The 17695-nt window shown below is 42.0% G+C and overlaps 1 long non-coding RNA gene across 2 annotated transcripts in view; it reads left to right on the top strand.

The window, feature by feature from the left end:
- The window catches only part of LOC112545567 (uncharacterized), a 528724-nt gene that overhangs the window by 233685 nt on the left and 277344 nt on the right, over positions 1–17695 (top strand). Inside the window, exon 8 of one of the 2 annotated variants that reach the window (XR_012901639.1) lies at positions 8261–11986. The exons of the other annotated variant lie outside the window; for it this stretch is intronic. This is a non-coding gene — a long non-coding RNA (uncharacterized LOC112545567). Of the gene's footprint in view, positions 1–8260; positions 11987–17695 lie in introns of those variants that run through there. 2 annotated transcript variants of the gene reach the window in all.

Here is a 17695-nt window from a genome sequence, read left to right as displayed (position 1 = left end):
GAGTATGGGGGGAGGGTAGCCCCTGGTTCTGGAGCATGGCCAGTCCTGGCTGCAGCCTCCCCAGTCCCCAGAAAGCCGGCAGCACAGCTCCAGCCTCTGCAGGGCTGAAGTCCAGACAGGCTCAGCAGACTGGGGGAGAGATGCTGAAAGAGGGCAGGGCTGAGGCAGAATGTAGGCAGGGCCAGGCTGGCAGTTTGGGGAGACATTGCCTTCCCCTGCTTCTGATACCCTTCACCCATGGATCTGACCCTTACTGGATACCCAGATAGGGCTAGCATAACTGACGTTTAAGGCTACATCTACATTTTGAAGTAGGCATAGGATCCTTCTGCTCATGTTTACATGCTCATGCTAGTGCTCATCCAGCTTGTGTGAATGTAAATATCACTGTAGCCATGGTAGGTAATTGGCACAACTCAGCTGTACAGCTGCCACCACTGCCTGTGCTTTTGTGGTTACTGTTTACTTCTGGGGAATTCTGCACCACTGCACATGCACAGTATTCATGGCCCTTGCAGATTTTTTCCCTGCAGAAAATAGATTCTGCTGGGGGAGGCACTGCAATTACACCTTTTGCCCTCCAAGAGCTATATGGTGCTAGAAGAGAGGGCAGCCAATTAAGGGCCAGAGCAGCCAGCTGCAGCAGAGGTGGGGGCAGAGGCTGCCTTCCTATGCTGCCTGTGGGAGGCAAAGCATATGGGGGGGGGGATAGACAGCAACAGGACTCATAGCCTTGCGAGACAGAGGTCACATAGACCGGGGTTCAGAAAGGCTAGTGGCGGGACAGATTGAGGTGGGGTACAGACATGGATGATTCACAGTCTAAAGGGGAGGATATACATGCCCCACATGTTTTCTCTGCCCAAATACCCAGCCCTGCACTGAGCCAGGGACCACCACCTATTACCTGTGGGTCGTGGCTCTGTTCTCCTCTCACTGCATCCTTCCTCTCCCCAGCATGTTGAGCTGCTCTCTCTGGTAGTTGAGTTTGGGGGGAGAGCGGGACAGGGCCACTTTTCACATGGCTCAAGCTAGTTGCTCGGCAGTGCAGCAGCTGCTCGAGAGAGCCTCGTGGCAGCAGTCCTCTCCCCTGCAGGAGATAGGGCCAAGTGAGCCGCAATGGTGCTGGGGACAGGGACAGGAGCATTCTAGTGCACTTTGTTCCTATCTGTGGGGTAGGACAAGAGGCAGCCTGCTGCCATTGCTTCCCCAGCCAGGATCTCTCAGGCAGCCACTTCTCCCTTTACTCCCTGTCCAGCGCATACGCTGGGGATGGGATGTGTGTGCAGTGGGGCAGATGCAATTTGAAAAGGGATCCCCTTTCCCTGAATCTCCAGCAGGCCAATCTTGGGGTGGGAACACTTGACTCCACATGCCCTCCATAAGTGTTGCCTCTGTACAGGAGCTAGGTGACAGCATTGAGTGAGGGGCTAAATGGGAGTGGGGTGCAGAGGCACAGGGAAACGGGGAGGGGGGCAGAGAGTTCAGGGACACATGGGGGTGGGCTGGAGGGTGGCTGAGTGGAGGTGCAGGGATGGATGGGATAGGAGGAGTACATAGACACATGGGGACAGGAGCAGATATGCCTGACTGAAAGGGATAGACTAAGGGTCAGCCAGGTTCTGCATGTGGAGGCTCCCGAATTCCCTAAGAATCCCTCCTCCACAAAAACCCCACAAACTTCTTTCATACTTCTGCCACTCTCACGCAACTCCTCTCCAGGTTCGCTCCTAGTCTCCTGCCCACCAATTACTTCCTTCTCTCTCAGCTTCTCCATTACCTACAACTTGCCTGACCCTTTGCGCTGCTGCCTCTGAGGCGTCTGGCAAATATGGTTCTGTATTGTACTTCAACGGAGTTATTCAAAGTTCTGTATTAATATGCCCAGCAAGTAATCTATTTAAAAAAAAAAACACCTGAGAGTCTTTTTTGTTGTCTGTATTGTTACAGACATACTTGCTGACAGGTATTTTGAAATAAATGACCAGAATAATTGAATGTGGAGTGATTATATTGTATGTTGACACATAAAATATGCAGAATTGTAAAATATTCTGCTCAGAATTTTTGGCACAGAATTCCCCCAGGAATAGCTATTTATACTCTTGCAAACAGGCCCACCAACGTGTGTACGTGTGTGTGTGTGTGTGTGTGTGTGGAGGAGAGAGGGGGGGAGGGGAGGGGAGGGGGAGAGCACAGGGGCAGTTGCTCCAGGCCTTGGTAATTTAAAAGGACCTGGGGCTCCCAGCTGCTGCTGCTGTGGCAGCTGAAGTCCCAGACCGTTGGAGCTGCTGCTGGCGCGCAAAGGACTAGCTGGGGTGGAGAAGGTGCAGCATGCTCCTGCCAGCATTGAAGGCTGACTGCTGCTGGCCCTGCCCCTTCTGGTAGTGCAGAGCCTGGGCCCCCCTTAGCCCAGAGCCCAGAAAGGCTGGCATCTCGTCCCCCCCCCCCCCCCCCGCCCGTAGACCTGATGCCAGCTAGCAGGATTACTTATACAAAGCAGGTGAATCACACCCATAGCTTGCAGCCTAGACAAAACCTGAAGGAATAATAAGGATATGGAGTAACAGTAGAGGCAGTGGGTAGGGCACAGCACTGAGACCCGGAAGATCTGTTTGCTCTTCCCAGCATTGCCTGTGACCAGTTATGTTACACTGGGCAATCAAGCCATTACTCCTGCTGCCTTTTGCTTGTTTTAGGGCTAGCTTACAGTCAAGTTTTGCTTACATAATAATTTTATGGGTTCCCACTGTGAAAAAATAATAAACCAATATAATGTGCTGGCAAAAGCCCAAATACAAACAGAGTTATATAGGCAAAAGAACTTTTGCCTCTGTATAGCTTATTCCTTTCAGTGAACTGGTTTAAACTACACTGATGTACCCTTTTGCTGCTATGAGTTAGCATCTCTGTTAGGGGAATTTGCTAGTATATCTCCAGCAATATATCAATAGTGACAGAGACTTTTAAATGTAGACAAGGCATTGGAGTCTGAGCTTTTTATGGCTAGGGTTGTGCTGCCTTCTCTCTGTGTTTGTATAGCATCTACCACAATGGGACCCTGAGCACAGTTGGGGCTAAGTGCTACTGTCATATTAATAAATTACTGGGGGATGCAGTTTAAGCCAAAAAATATAAATGAATTTGAGACATTTAAGTTTCTGAAGGATGAGTGGAACTGGTTTAATATTATCCCATCTATAACATATTTGCCAACATTTGCCTTAATTTATCAAATAAGTTATTCAATTAAACGTATTTGCATTATTTAGCCAGCTCTAAGAAGGTGAGGTATAGAGGGTTACACTGAGAAGGGAAGACAAGGTGATAATAAACCAAACGTGCTAAATTTAGGCAGCCTTTTCTTTCCTTTTTTTGTATGAGGCACAGGCTGTGCTTAGTTTCACAATACAAACAAGAAAAACAAGCCTATGCAAGTGATCAATGTGCAACTTGGGATAAATCTCTGACCAGCAGAGGAAAAAGAACAGGAAAGATGTTCCCCTGGAAAGCAATTGCTAGTGATGTCTGAGATACCCAAATTGAGTCTCTGGTGGTGAAAGAGATATAAGATGAAGTAAACAACATTTCACGATCCATTAGAAGAAGAAATGGAAGAGACAAGACACGCATGCATAGATGCATAACCTATATATTTATTGCATTAGATTTCAATGTATTGTCTAATATGGGGCAGAATACGGAACATAACATATATTTTTAGTTTTTTTATAGCTTTTTCCTCTTGCTTTTCAGAGTCCATTGATTTTCAGATCCTTATCTCGCACAAGGAGAAGATGAAATGTTGCCTCTTGCCACTTGATCTAAGCACTTATCTTTGTCCCATCCCCAACAGATGTGTCTCTAGCACGGAAAACATCACAACAACTGGCACTCACTGGCATCCTTGGCCAGCTCAGCAGACTGTCCAAGGATTGAAAGGGCGGAGGTGTCTGACCACTTTTTGATCCTTAGTAGAGGTCCCTCCAGGAACGGACTGAACTATCTTGCCGGGGCAGAACAGGGAAGCTTGTATTGCTGTTAGCTGCCTTATGCAACATCTGTTCTGTGGATAGAGAGCATTAGACTCCAGAGTGCTTTACATGAGGCATCTGGAACTCAGCACACACAAGAAAAGGGAAAACTGCCTTGCCAGTGCACTGTCCTTGCTGCTTCTTTCTCTGTAGCTAATTTCTATGCAAGAATTTCATTGGTGTCTGCACAGATGGTGGGTTACTTTGCCTAACAGCCACACCCATGCAACAGCCTGGGATTTTGGGTACTTGTATGACATAACAGGGATGAAGCTAGTGAGAGGTTGTAGCAGGGTTCCATGAAAATAGTTATTAATCCTATAGAGTAGGGTATAAGATCATTTCTTATAGAAAGTTTAAACTACCCTGAAGAATACTAGAGAATAGAGTTCTGTTGCAAGGATCAAATTCTCTATAGGTTGTTTTCAAATATCTAGAGCATAGTAGTCATTCTCCATTACATTCTCTCTAGGACATTTTCATTTGGGTAGTAGCAGGAAAGCAAATCATAAGAGGGCGTAATGTTATTGGGGCCCCTTTACTTGGATTTACAGTGCAAAAATCTCCAGAGTCCTAGGACAAATATCTGCAATCCTATTGACTTCAGGTGGAGCTATTCCTGCTTATGATAGGTCGTGATCTAGGTGCACATGGAATGCTAAATTGATAAGAGTACACTCATTTGCACACTCACCAAATGCCAAAGGGGAATGGTGTTTGCACTGTTTTGCCACCAATGTTCATCTTGTAAGCAGTTTATACCAGGCATGTAACACATCTCACTATTTACATCACTGATTAATCTGGTCCATCCTATCTCAGACTTACATCATATGGCGGTTGCCTGATTTGGAGAAGGACCTCAAACTTGCGTTTCCCAAATGCCTACCAGGCCATCTTTAATAACCGTGCCATAGTGAGAGAGAGAAAAGCATCTCTCTCTTTCAATAAGTCTCATTCTTGTTTCACACCTGAATGAAAACACATTCCAAAACCTCAAAATGTTTTATGAAGCAGAATTGTTATTTTCCTGCCATCCTGACAGGGCCTTGGGAAAGGGCAGAAACATCCTGGACTATAAGTATAAATTAGGAATATATGTGTTTATTCTCATGCATTTCCTTGAGAGAAGGCCAACGCCAGGAATATAGGAAGATGATACAATAAAATGCCTGACAACAGTCCCACTGAGAGGAGGGATTTTGCTGTTGCTGTTTTTTGTTGTGGTAAGGAGCAACACATTCCTTTTTAATTTCCATTGGCAGCGTCTGCATTGCTGTGCTGGTGCCAGCAAGTGTGCTATGTCTGGTGTCCTGCTCCCCTCCTCCCCAAATGGTTTTATAGCTATCGCCTCCTTCAGCAAATGTTTGTTCTCCAGGAAATATATCAGTCCCCTTCCCTCCCCCACCCCCCACTCCCTCTTGTTTTCTTTCTCTTCAAAACTCTGCTCTATCTCTTTTACCCAGCTGCAGCCTCACCAGAGCATCTTCTACCTGACAAAGGAAGATACCTTTGATAGCCAGGCATGTCTGTAAAGTTGAAACACATGTTTGGTTCAGATACCGATGAACTTTAATTTACCTCAATTCATTAGTGATTTTAAAACCACCGCTGAGGCAAAACAAACTGTAAAATAATTGGAAGTAAATGTGCAGGGGAAAAGATGGAGAGCAGGATGGAAGAGGAACGCTGCTTGCAGCAGGAGACAAAGCTAGGCTTTCATCTTCAGGATGGTCTGGTTTTGAACCCTGACAGGAAAGGTCATGAATTTTAAAATGTGTCTCGCAGCAGACAGCTCTAATCATAAAACTAACACGATCTGCAGTGCATATCTGACCATGTGAGACTCACAACTGACTGAAGAGAGGGAGACTGACTTTCAAGAGAATGACGGTTCCTTCTCAGTGCCTTGAACAGGGGGAGAAAAATGTGGAATAAGCAAAAGCTTTGCAACGTCTGTCGTCATTAAGAATAAAGTAATCTTGTGCTCTGTTTGTGAACAAATTGTTTTGGGCAGGGCCCCAACAATACTTGTGGTAGATGTAGTAAATAGTATGTTTCCCTCTTCAGAGTCATTGAGCGTTTGCTGTACCTAGACATTGTTTAGGAAGTGCAGAATTTTACAGCTTTACCGAAGGTTTTGTTTTTAATTTTTTTTTTATTAACAGGAAAAACTTAAAAAACAACAACTAGACTAGTAGCACCTTAAAAACTAACAAAACATGTAGATGGTATCATGAGCTTTCGTGGGCGCAACCCACTTCTTCAGATGACTGGAGTGTTAGAAGTCCAGATCCAAGAATGCTTATTTACACTCCAGTCATCGAAAGAAGTGGGTCGTGTCCACGAAAGCTCATAGTATCATCTACATGTTTTGTTAGTCTTTCAGGTGCTACTAGTCTATTTGTTAAGTTTTCAGTTTTTCCTGTTACAGACGAACTCTGCTTACCCCTCTGAAGATTTTAGTAACAGATTGACTGAATTTGAGTTTAGGAGTAAAAGGGGTCCCCCTTTAATTAGGGCAGTGCCTGTAAACCTTATTTCTCCAAGATTCATGCAGGTTGTTTGGATTCAAGTGGTAGTGTTTTGGCAACATCTTCACAATGATTTTGAACAGGGCTTTGAGGGTGGTTTTATATAGGTATTAATTTCATTTTAATTGACTCTGTTGGCTACTCAGACAGTTTTGTAGGACTTGGAAAAATCCTTAATTCTCACAGTACTAGGTCAGAAGCCTCCTGACTCTTATACAGCTCCACTTTTGCTTCCAGTTACAGTAGACTTCCGATAATCCGGCACCTTTGGGACCTAGGTGGTGCCGGATTATCAGATATGCTGGGGTATCGGGAGGTACTCTGGTGGGGGGGCTCTGACGGGTCTGCCGGACCCGCACTGAGTCCGGGGGCTGGGCGGGAACAGTGCGGCGAGGGGCGAACCCTCTGCCATTTTGCAGGAAGGCGGGGGAAGCCCCGCACTGCTGCTGAGAGTTTCCGGGAGGGGAGTGGGCTCTCCACTCCCAAGACTGCAGTAGTTATCCCTGAGTAGGGGGGAGAGAGGCAGTGCTGTGGGACCAATCCAGCATTACCCCAGCTGCTCTGCTCTGCAGCTTCCCCAAGTCCGCCGCTCGTTAGTTTCAGCAGCAACAGTGGTGGACTTGGGGAAGTGACGTGGAGCAGAGCAGCTGGGGTGCTGCTGGGCGCTGAGCAGTGGGGTGAGGGGCGGCGCTGCGGGACCAACCTAGCAGCACCCCAGCTGCTCTGCTGTGTGCCGCTTCCCCAAGTCCGCTGCTCATCAGTTTCAGCAGCGGCAGCGGCGGACTTGGGGAAGTGGCGCAGAGCAGCTCCAATTGTCCAGCTGGCCAGAGCACTTCCGGCACCAACTGGAACCTGGACTATCGGGAGTGCTGGACCACTGGATGCTGGACAATTGGAGTTTCACTCTGGCTTTATTACTTCTGTGTTGTCTAATCAAGCTCAGAGCATATAAGCAAGAATAACAGACTTTCAACTTGCCTATGTTACTTCACTTAAATACAGTTTAAACCCATGTTCTGGTTAAATGGTGCTTAACCAGCACTAGTGGGCATGATGGTAAACATGACTTGTTCTTCTCTACTTGATCATGAATTCATGTGAGCAGATGCATGTTCCTACCCTACAGTGGTACAAATTCCAACTCAGCAATATTTTTGGTGTATTGCACTGCATTTTCCAGATGTTTCTGGTGTGTGTGGTATGAGATACAATTTTCTGTGACTAGGCCACTTAAATTTCTAAATAAAGTTTGAAAATAGGACATGTAGGCACTTTAGAAAATTTTATCCACGATCTGATTGTTTTAATTGGATGCACTGTCATCCTCTCCATAAAGGTGTGGACTCTTTTTCACAAAGTCCGAGAGATGTTATTCAATCCTTTACCCAAACTGAACCTCACTGGGATCACGTTATATACTTATTTTTCACATTCATCCATCCTGGATATGATTTCACTACAGAATTAATCCAACCTGTTGCTTGGGTATTGTCTCTAACTCCCTTCCTGTCCGCACACAATTGTTTTACCTTAGCTGAGTGGTGCTTGAAATCTGGGCTTGCTGGTTTGGCTGAGGATGTGGCTCTAAACCTGGGTATTACTTTCACTCAGGCTGGTAACTCCTCTTTGGAGTTGAGGACACAGACATTAGTGACAGTTGAGTGTTGATAGTTCTCCATTGTCTTTCCACAGTTCCCTCATGTACCCAGAAGGAGAGAGAAATTCTCTCACAGTTCAACGGGAAAGAATCAGAAAGGTTGCTGCAACACAAAGAACCTTAGGAGTTGCCCTAGTGATATTGGTGGTGTACTCATACATACATGAAGACACAGCAATATGGATAGGACTTGGCAATGGGACTGCTCACACCTGGGTTGACTAGGCTAACTCCAAATGCTGATCATTGGAATTAACTCTGCAGCATTACACCTCCCTTTCATTACTTTTCCTCTTGGAAAGTTGCTGGGTGATGTCAAGAAATTCCAGATCTGAAGAGCCTACCTCAAACTTAATTGCAGTCTGCTGCACCTGTTCTCATAGTTTGACATTTGAACTGTGATTTGTTAGCTGTGGTACCTTTTTGGTAGTATTTTAGGAAATAAAAGGGTGCCACAAGATATTTCTTTTCACCTCTCTCCTACCCTTCCCCTCTCTTATTGCTGGTGGGAGCTGTGTGAAAAGTTCTTTGAACAAGGACATCAAAGACCAATTGCAGCTCTGTTCTTTGAGCAGGCTTATAAAGCGATTTCGATACCAGACGACAGTCCTTGTCACCACTGCTCAGCAATTGTTCTTCTTTCTGTAGTTTTATTGGGGAATAATTTCTCACCCTGTGTGGCTCCTGGTGAGGTTTGTTTTTATGTTGTTAGTTTGATCTGACCACTAAAAGACCTGCCACAGAATTGCAGTTTTATTGGCTGTGGGTTAAGGGAGAAACATTATTGAAAAAGTTCAAGCTCTGTTTCTCAGCAACCAGTTTACCATCTTTTTTTCCCCTACACCGTAACCCTTTTGTTGTAAAAAATGCAAACAATTTGTTTGACCTCTGTGGATGTTTAAAACTCCAGGCTTATAAAGCACAGCTTTAAAAACAACCAACCTGGGGCCAGAAAATGAAAGAATCCTATAAATGTTTTCTTTTTTTCCTGATTTTGCTCCTTAGAAGTTGCATCATGCTAGTTTCATTGGACATTTCCACAACTTTTATTTTTTCTTGATGCCAGCTGAGAGTCATATCTGTTATGCATGTTACTGAAAACATAGCCGCTGGTGACAAGCCCAGGGATTCAGATCAAGGCTGCAAATGAAGCACCATTCTGAACTCATCAACTTGTGGACTGTAAATGCATTGTACAAATGATGCAAGCCAGTAAACTGTATTAGTGCTGTCTATCTTATAAATATACTTTATTGCTGGAGTAAGTTGGCATAGCTCCAATCAGTAAGGTTGTTTATTTTTGTTTTTTTAACCCAGTGGCCTGCTAAGGCTCTTTGGAAGCAATCTCACAACCAACAATGTCACTATGCATTTAGATGTGTGGTTTTTAAAGCTTTAGAGCAGAGGCATTTAACCTGGTTTAAAATTCATACTGCTAGTGATTCCCTCTCCCCGCCCCCCCCCCCCCCACAGGTATCTCACAAAGCCACTCATGTTGCTTACAACAAATTAAGCCTCCAATTCCTTCTGAACATGTACATTTTTTTCCTCCCCTCCCCCCAATATTTTGCAGGAGATGAGGGCTGGTGAGGGTTTCTGTGTCTGTGCTTCTGTTTTGGTCTGGGCTTGGGGAGGCTAGGATAACATTCTTACACAGAGGGTTTCCTGTTTCAACTGATATTAAATAACATGTGATAAGGAATGAAAGCTTTTCCTTTGGCTTATTGATGCAACAGCACTGTCATAACATCTTATCCACTGGGTCATACTAAAACCAAAAGAATTTTGAAAATGAACACTTGAGACATTTATTTATTAAAAATTAAGTCATTATACCAACAGCATGTATATTAAAAATGCAACTTTAATTGTGAATTTCCACTGCAAGCAAAACTCTTCATTTTAGGAATGCTTTTCTGGCTTTGTTGTGTGCAAACTCGATTATAATTAAAGACAAATCTAATTTAGATGCAACATTGCTGATAATGTTAAGCATAGCGAGCCCATTCAAATGTTCTTGTCCCATTATAGAAGTATGATGGTTCTTTACTTGTTTTAACACATTGAATATGCATTCACCTGAAGCCATTGATGCAGGGAGACCGACGAAATTACGTAATGCAATTGTGATATTAGGAAATACAGTTGATAGGCCGAGATTGAATATTTCTTGAAGCAGTTCTGTTGGTGGAATGTATATGTTTCAGAAAGACCACCTTGTCACAGAGATCTCTTGAAATTTTGTTGTAGTACCTTCATTGAAACTGATCAGCTGCTGAATATTGAACTTCACTGCTTATTTCTCTGAACTCCCAAAGGAATCCAAAATGTGTATACATTTGTCACAGTGACTCAAATCGATGTTCAAGACCAGATTTGATGAAGTCAACAATAACAAAAACAATTGACTCAATAGTGCCTTTCTGCATCAGATTGAGAAGTTAGGCTGCGATTGGTGGAAAACTCAGATGAAATGTCTATACCCTGTGCTACTGATTTGGACTCAGAAAAGATTGCATCCCATTAATCACAAACCTTTTGAATATCTTTAAGAAGTCATTCCATGTTATCCCTCTCGACATCTAATATAGCATTGCATACTTCAATTACAAGATTAGTTCCGTGGATCATTTTTTGCAGCTTCATCTACATGGATGACATTAAAATGCATTCAAATTTGGATGTATACCTCTGAATTGACTTAAGCTCAGTGTGACCCTGTGCTGTGAGAGCAAGAGATTCAAGATCATGTAAAGCCTTTCTCACAGAGTCTAAATGCTGTGCAACTGGTTTAACGCCATCAGTTTATGCTGACCATCTCATTGTCAACATGCCATAAAGGGAAACAGGCAGATTCTGCTTCAGAATTTCCAACTTTCAAGAACTACTACTGAAGAGGTTATACAATTGCTGAATTGTTCCAAAGTCTGTGATTACTTCCTTGCATGACTGAGTGTAATCAATGCCGACAGGTTTTAGTATGTGGTTGCCACAACTGTAGAAAATATAGTTTGGCTTTTGCTCAAGAAGGACTGCTCGGACTCTGTTGTACTTCCCAGCCATATTGGATCCATTGTCATAGGCTTGGCCAATGCAGACATTAAAATTTAATTTGAAGCCTTCCAGAATTTCTAACATGAGTGGCGAATTCTTTTCCAGTTTTGTAATGAAATTACAGTCTGGAGTTGTATCAACAGTAATTGAAAAGTACTTTGCATATTGTATCTCTTCAAGGATTGTTTGCACAAATGTCCCACACAGCTCAATAAACTCATTTTGTATTCTGGTAGACAGATAATGGATTTGCATGTGTTTTCTGCTCTCTTATGATTTATGAACATGCTTAACATGTCCTGATAAAAGTGGGTCATACTTGCTAAGAAACTCAAGTATACCAAGAAAGTCTCAGTTTGTAGAGTCACCAATACATTGACTGGAACCAAACAAAGTCAATCGCTATTCAGAAAGAAAAAGTGATATTCAATATGCACTTAAGGAATTTTTTCCAGTTATCAGTTTCTGTGTTCATTTCACTCAGGAGTAAGTTTTCAATTGAACTGTCAGCTAGTGCTGCTCTTCTAGCTGATTTCCATGTAACAGTTATCTTTATGCGATACTGAAGTTTCATGTGAAGGTATTTGATCTTTCAGCTTACTCCAACCTGTACTGATGCTCCAGCCAGATGGATCATTTGAAGTATTATTGTTAAAAATAAAACAAGGTACACAGTGTACAGAGCCCGCTTTCCCATGCTTTAGCAGAGCCAGTCTCTTGTGTAGGTCTCTCCATTTGGAAGAGTTTTCGTCAGCAAACGAGTGGGAAAAACGTGATTTTCAGCATCTTTTGGTATATTGCTTGGAATCTGAAAATCACTAACTTTGAGAAACAATTACATTCGAGCAACATTGTTCTTATCAAGAAGTCCAATATCAGGTTCTGATGCCACTGTTGTTGTGCTGTATCCTGTGCTAGTCATAAATTCTTGCTCTTGCTGTGCAGCATCTCCGAGGTACTCAGTTTCTGCCTTCACAGGCTCTAAATCAAGTGTAGGTTCTGTATCGCTATAGTTGGCATTTCTGTGTCTTAATTAATGACCTCCTCATTCTGAGACAGTGGCATTAAAATGTCAATTGTGGATACAAAGTTTTCTTCAGAAGTGTCACTGTTAGTATAGTCACTGTCTAATGGCTAATGTGTCATTTCTACGAGAAATTAGGTTTTTGGCTTTACACTTTTAACTGCTGCTTCACTCTGTTGCTTTCACTATCTTGTACTTGCACCACTTTCAGATCTTCATTTCATTTTTATAAAGGGGTTCTATTAAAACACAGGAACACACAATACATTAATTGGCTAAAGGCTATTGGTTATACAAATTTTTAATTGTATGTACTTCACAATGAATACTATATAATAATTGTTTGGGGGTGTTATTTACCACAACCTTTAGAGCTTTATTTCAAAGTCGTGAAATTTGGTCTGCTAACATGTTCCAGCTAATAAATTCCTCTAATAACTGGTGCATTATTATCAATATGAATATGGGGTGATAGCCAGATTAGATATAAAGTTTATTAAACAACTAGAATTAAAAGTTTATTACACAAAAAATGCCTTTAAAGGTGAATCTAAAACTGGACCAATAGGTAGCTTACAGCTAAGTCTGATATGATTATTGTAAACAGAGATGCATTAGAAAAAACAGGAATACAAAAATCTCCTATGGAGAGATAAACATCTAATTTAAAGGTTAAACTCACCCTCAGACCAAGCAAAATCACTTTACAGTAGCAGAATTCATTACGACTTTCAAAACCTCTAAACTATGCAAAGACTGTAAACAGTGTTTTATAACGTAGAATCACTAATCACAGAAGCTACTCCATCTCCAGTCACACAGATGAAAACTTGGATGTGACTGAAAAATTGGCGAAGGCCCAAGGTCCCACAATGATTTAAATCAATTTTTTGCAGCTGTATATATAGCTTCTGTTGTCTCTAACTGCAAGGTATATAATAAATGGAAATTACTTGGTAGAGAAATGACAAAATTTGAGGCCCTTTGTCTCCTGAGGCCTGGGTCAAATGACCCTCCTGGTTCCCTCTCTGATCGGGCCTGTATAGAAATAAGAGGCCAGATCTTCAGCAAGTGTGTAAATTGATTGCCAAAGTACCAAAAAAGGAGAATGGAAGGGAAAACAGGAAGCCCCAGAGCTGTACCTTGTGAGGTGCCACAGAGGGGTCTTGGGCAAAGGTGAACTCATGGCTAGATAGAGAGGAAGTGAGTGGTTTGGTAAGAAGGAGCAGCGATGGGTGCATAATTATGGAAGTGGGTTGGGTTGCCAGTCAAAGAACTGAATCTCAGCACATAATGCTGCTTTCGTAGCCCGTTCAACAAGAGGCTTACACTTAGAAAAGTTGTGTTAAATTAATTAAAGTGGATGTTAGTTTCCTTAGCCTCACTCCATAATTATAGTGGTGGGTGTACCACAAAAGACCTGGACTGAAGTTAAAATAAGCACCCTAACAGGCAATAGTTACTCTAATTGTTGTTGGCTGGGTCTTTGTTTGCTAGAAGCCTTGGCCAGATGAGGTTTTGCTCAGAAAAGCTACAGTACCTCTCCATTTGGCCCAGGCTGGAAATACCTGTATCAGGGTACATCTAAATCCCGATTTGTGGTAATTTAGTCCTTCCTGGCCTAACAAAGTAGAAAGAGCAGAGCTACACTGAAATAAAAGCAAAAGAAAATGTTTAATTGAAGTTCATACTTACCTGCAAATTTAAGTTATGGGATAAAGATAAGTGTGGTTCATATTCTAGCCTAATTTATTTTAACCCAGATGGCTGCTTAATATGGTCTGTAATATAATTGTAAGTGCATTTTTATCCCTTTATATAGGGACATTATCTAATAGATTAAATAAATGACCCATTTAAGAGGGGATCCCGAATGCAAGACAAAAGTTTACAGGGCTCAATACAGAGATAACTCTGTAAAATGACCGGTGTTGTAAAAGGCTGTCAGGTAAGATGATTTAATCAATTTTTTTTGCCCATATTCTCTAATCTGTTACTGAGATTGGTCAACACGACATACCAGATGCTTTCAAAGAAGGCATCTTCGCCACCCTTGTTCAGAATTTACTTGATAATTTGCATAGGCCTCTACATGGAAAATTTCCTTCCTGAGCATCATGTGAATTGATTTTATGCTGTAATGACTTTATTACTTTTATCATTTTCTGAACTTGCCTAGCTATAAATGTCATTTGCAGCCATAAAATAACCCAGCCCCTTGTTTTTTGTTGTTGGTGTTGATTGTTTGTATTTCAATAGCACCTATGGCCCAACAGAGACTGTGATCCTAAGGTGATGGGGACCATACATACAATTTCTAAAAGTCAATGTCTGATCCTAAAGAGCTTAGAAGAGGCAAGACAGACAAAGAAATATTATCCCCATTTTCAAGATGAGAAACTGAAACACGGTGATTAAGTGATTTGACCAAGGTCGCACAGACAGTATATGCAAAATCAAGAATTCAAGCTGGATCTCTAGAGTCCATATCCAATGTGTATAGCACAATATCTCTTCCTCTCCCATAAAATAATTTAACATGCAATCTACATCTCTTTGACCGAGTTGCCATTATCTACCTGTAAGGTCATGTGACCAATTTTGTCACAAGTATAGTCTGGGATTTCACTCTGTACTGCTTATTATTTACTGATACTCCTGTTGCATGTCTTCCACCACTTCTCACCTGCCAGGAGACCAGACACAATGAATCCACAGCTTGGACACTCTTTATTGGCCACTCTTTATTGATGGGCAGGACGGGTGGGCTTAAGAGGGGACCTTAGTGGAGCTTGTTGATCTTGAGCTCAGATTGTCACATAGCTATGTGCAGCATTACCACAGCAGGGGCCTGGCTGCTTCACTGCGTATTTCCAGCAACTGAATTGTGTGGTATGATTTCATTGCATCACAGTATTTGCCTTTACATTACATTGGAATGTTCAATATCTCTAACAACCTCCACTTTCTGCAAACAAGTATTCTGCTGCAGCAATTTGATGGCCTTCAGCCGGATGAGTCTTTTCTAATTTAATAAATCAATAAATCTACGCAGTGGAAGAGCTGCATATTTTTTTCTTCAGGTGAGGGGTTAAGTGTCTGCTAAAAATTGTTCTTGGAAAAGAAACATAAGAGAATCTTTTCAGACCTTGTAACAAAAGTGCAGCTATAGGGGTTTTTAAAAACACACCATACATATGATATAACTTTTCTAGTCAAATCATTTGTTCTCAGATAGGCCATTTATTCTTTTCTTTGGGTAAGGCTGCTTTGATTACGTAGTGACAGCTGTGAGAGTATATGGACTGTGGCAATGGGCTGGCAGACACTTCATTCTCAATTTCTCTTTGTTCTCAGAGAAAGGAAAGGCACAATGGAGAGGGTTTCATCCACATGTCAGACATATGAGGGACAAAAGAATAATGGGAACTGACTGAACTACATGATGCAAGTCACCCCAGGAAGTTCTGTATTTTAGCCATACTTAACAATGGCCGGATGGCCAGTGGTTGCCCCATTTGTAATTAGTTAATAATAATAGTAGTTAAATTACAGTAGAGACCCATCATCACCTTGATCAATGAATGAAAAAAAACAAGGACTGAAAGATCCCCTTTCAGTTAGAAATCTGGCAGTTTTACTGAAGCATTAACCTTTTCCATGTTGGCAGTGTTCCAGACTGACAGTCAAATGCATGCTTCTACTTCCAAAATTTCCCTTGGATGCTTCTGTATGAAAAACAAAGGGAGTTAGCTGGGGCAGGTGGGCCCAGAAATATTTAATTTTCAGTGTTCTCACTCTCATGATAATACTTATAGATAACCGTTAACAAAAGCTGTGTGAGATACAGGCGTTTTGGTTTGCTGGCAATGCCATAAATTAAAAATGAATTGTTTTGGCTTGAACCAGAACCAAACGTTTTAAAGCATTTTTGGCAAATTGAAATGTTGTAGAAAAAAAAGTTCTAGATGAAACAAAATGTTTAGTTTGACCCCAAAATGAACATTTTTTTGGCACCAAGTGGTTTTAAAAAAAATTTGAATGAAATTTCAGAACAGTCGTGCTGAACTGTGGAAAAATAACAACAAAAATTATTCTGGCTCCCAAGCCACTGTGTGGTCCCACTGCTACCAGGGATTTCTCAGCGTTCTCCGGCCAGGAACTCCCCAGCCGCCTGACCCCACTGATGCAGGGGGTTCCCCGGCCAGGGTGGCGGTTCCCAGACACTGACTCCAGGGTTGCTCTGCTTAGCTGCTGCTGGCCCAACTGGGACTCTGCAGACCTTGGTTTCCTGGGGCTCTTTGGTCCAGCAACATCCATGACCTTACTGGACCACAGATATTGCTGGACCAGAGAGTCCTGGATTTGGGAGGTTCAACCTATAATATGCTCAAACCTATTCTGAAAGGATTAGGTTAAAGTGATAAAATGTACAGTCTGAGAGTTTATATACGGACTATGTATTTATAGCTGCAAAATATTATATAGTCCTATTACTGTTGCATTTTAAAGAACTATTTAAGTGGATATAAACAAATGACTAATATGAGCAATATTCATATATACATGCATCTGTTAATTAAAAAACAAATTTTATATAACTGTTTACACACACATAAAATGAGTAGCTATAACAGTTAATATAATTCATTAATCTGTAAATATATTTGCTATATGGGCCTCATTCTGTCATCCTTATTCAAGTAAATTCCAAAGTACTTTCAAGGTCTTGCTCCATATCTAGGAGCTAATAGTGCTCGGTTTTAATGATAATAATACTGGCTAATATGGCAACGCCTTTGATCTGATAAAGGAGTGACTAGCCATATGTGAATATACTTCATTTCCCAATGTAGTAAATTTTGCTTCTACTTTGGGGTCATATAATTGCATTACCAGTCTCAAGGTGAACCAGGTTGGAAAACCAAGGGTAGATTTAGGACATTATGGATTTTTTTTCCACATTGGTTGATTAGCTTCAGACATTTGATTTGATTAATGTCTAAAAGCTCTAATTAGCAATGGCTAATCTGCCCCACAGATGTTTGGTATTGATTTTGCCTCCAGTAAGCTAATCTAATTGTCCTCCTTATCATCGGATGTGGGTGGGTATTGAAATAACCAACTTGTTCATGCACCCATAGTTACCATGAGTGAGTAATAGGATCATGATGTCTGTCAGATACCTGAAAAAATGGGGCCATGGAGTTGAGTAAATGGAGGAATTACTGCCAAAACTGGCCAGGTGAGGAATTAAGGTAACTCCTGTTGTGTCAGAATTGTTTGTCTTTGTAAGGGATGAGAATGTCCCCCTCTGCTGCAAAAGAAGAGGAAAGGAGATTAAAATAGGAGAGATACGAGAAGCAAAGCATGTTTCTTAACTGAACTGCTG

The sequence above is a fragment of the Pelodiscus sinensis genome, chromosome 2, assembly GCF_049634645.1.
Source record: "Pelodiscus sinensis isolate JC-2024 chromosome 2, ASM4963464v1, whole genome shotgun sequence".
NCBI classification, from domain to species: Eukaryota; Metazoa; Chordata; order Testudines; family Trionychidae; genus Pelodiscus; species Pelodiscus sinensis.
The sequence above is the reverse complement of the archived record's forward strand: the minus strand, read 5'-3'. Positions and strand labels throughout refer to the sequence as shown.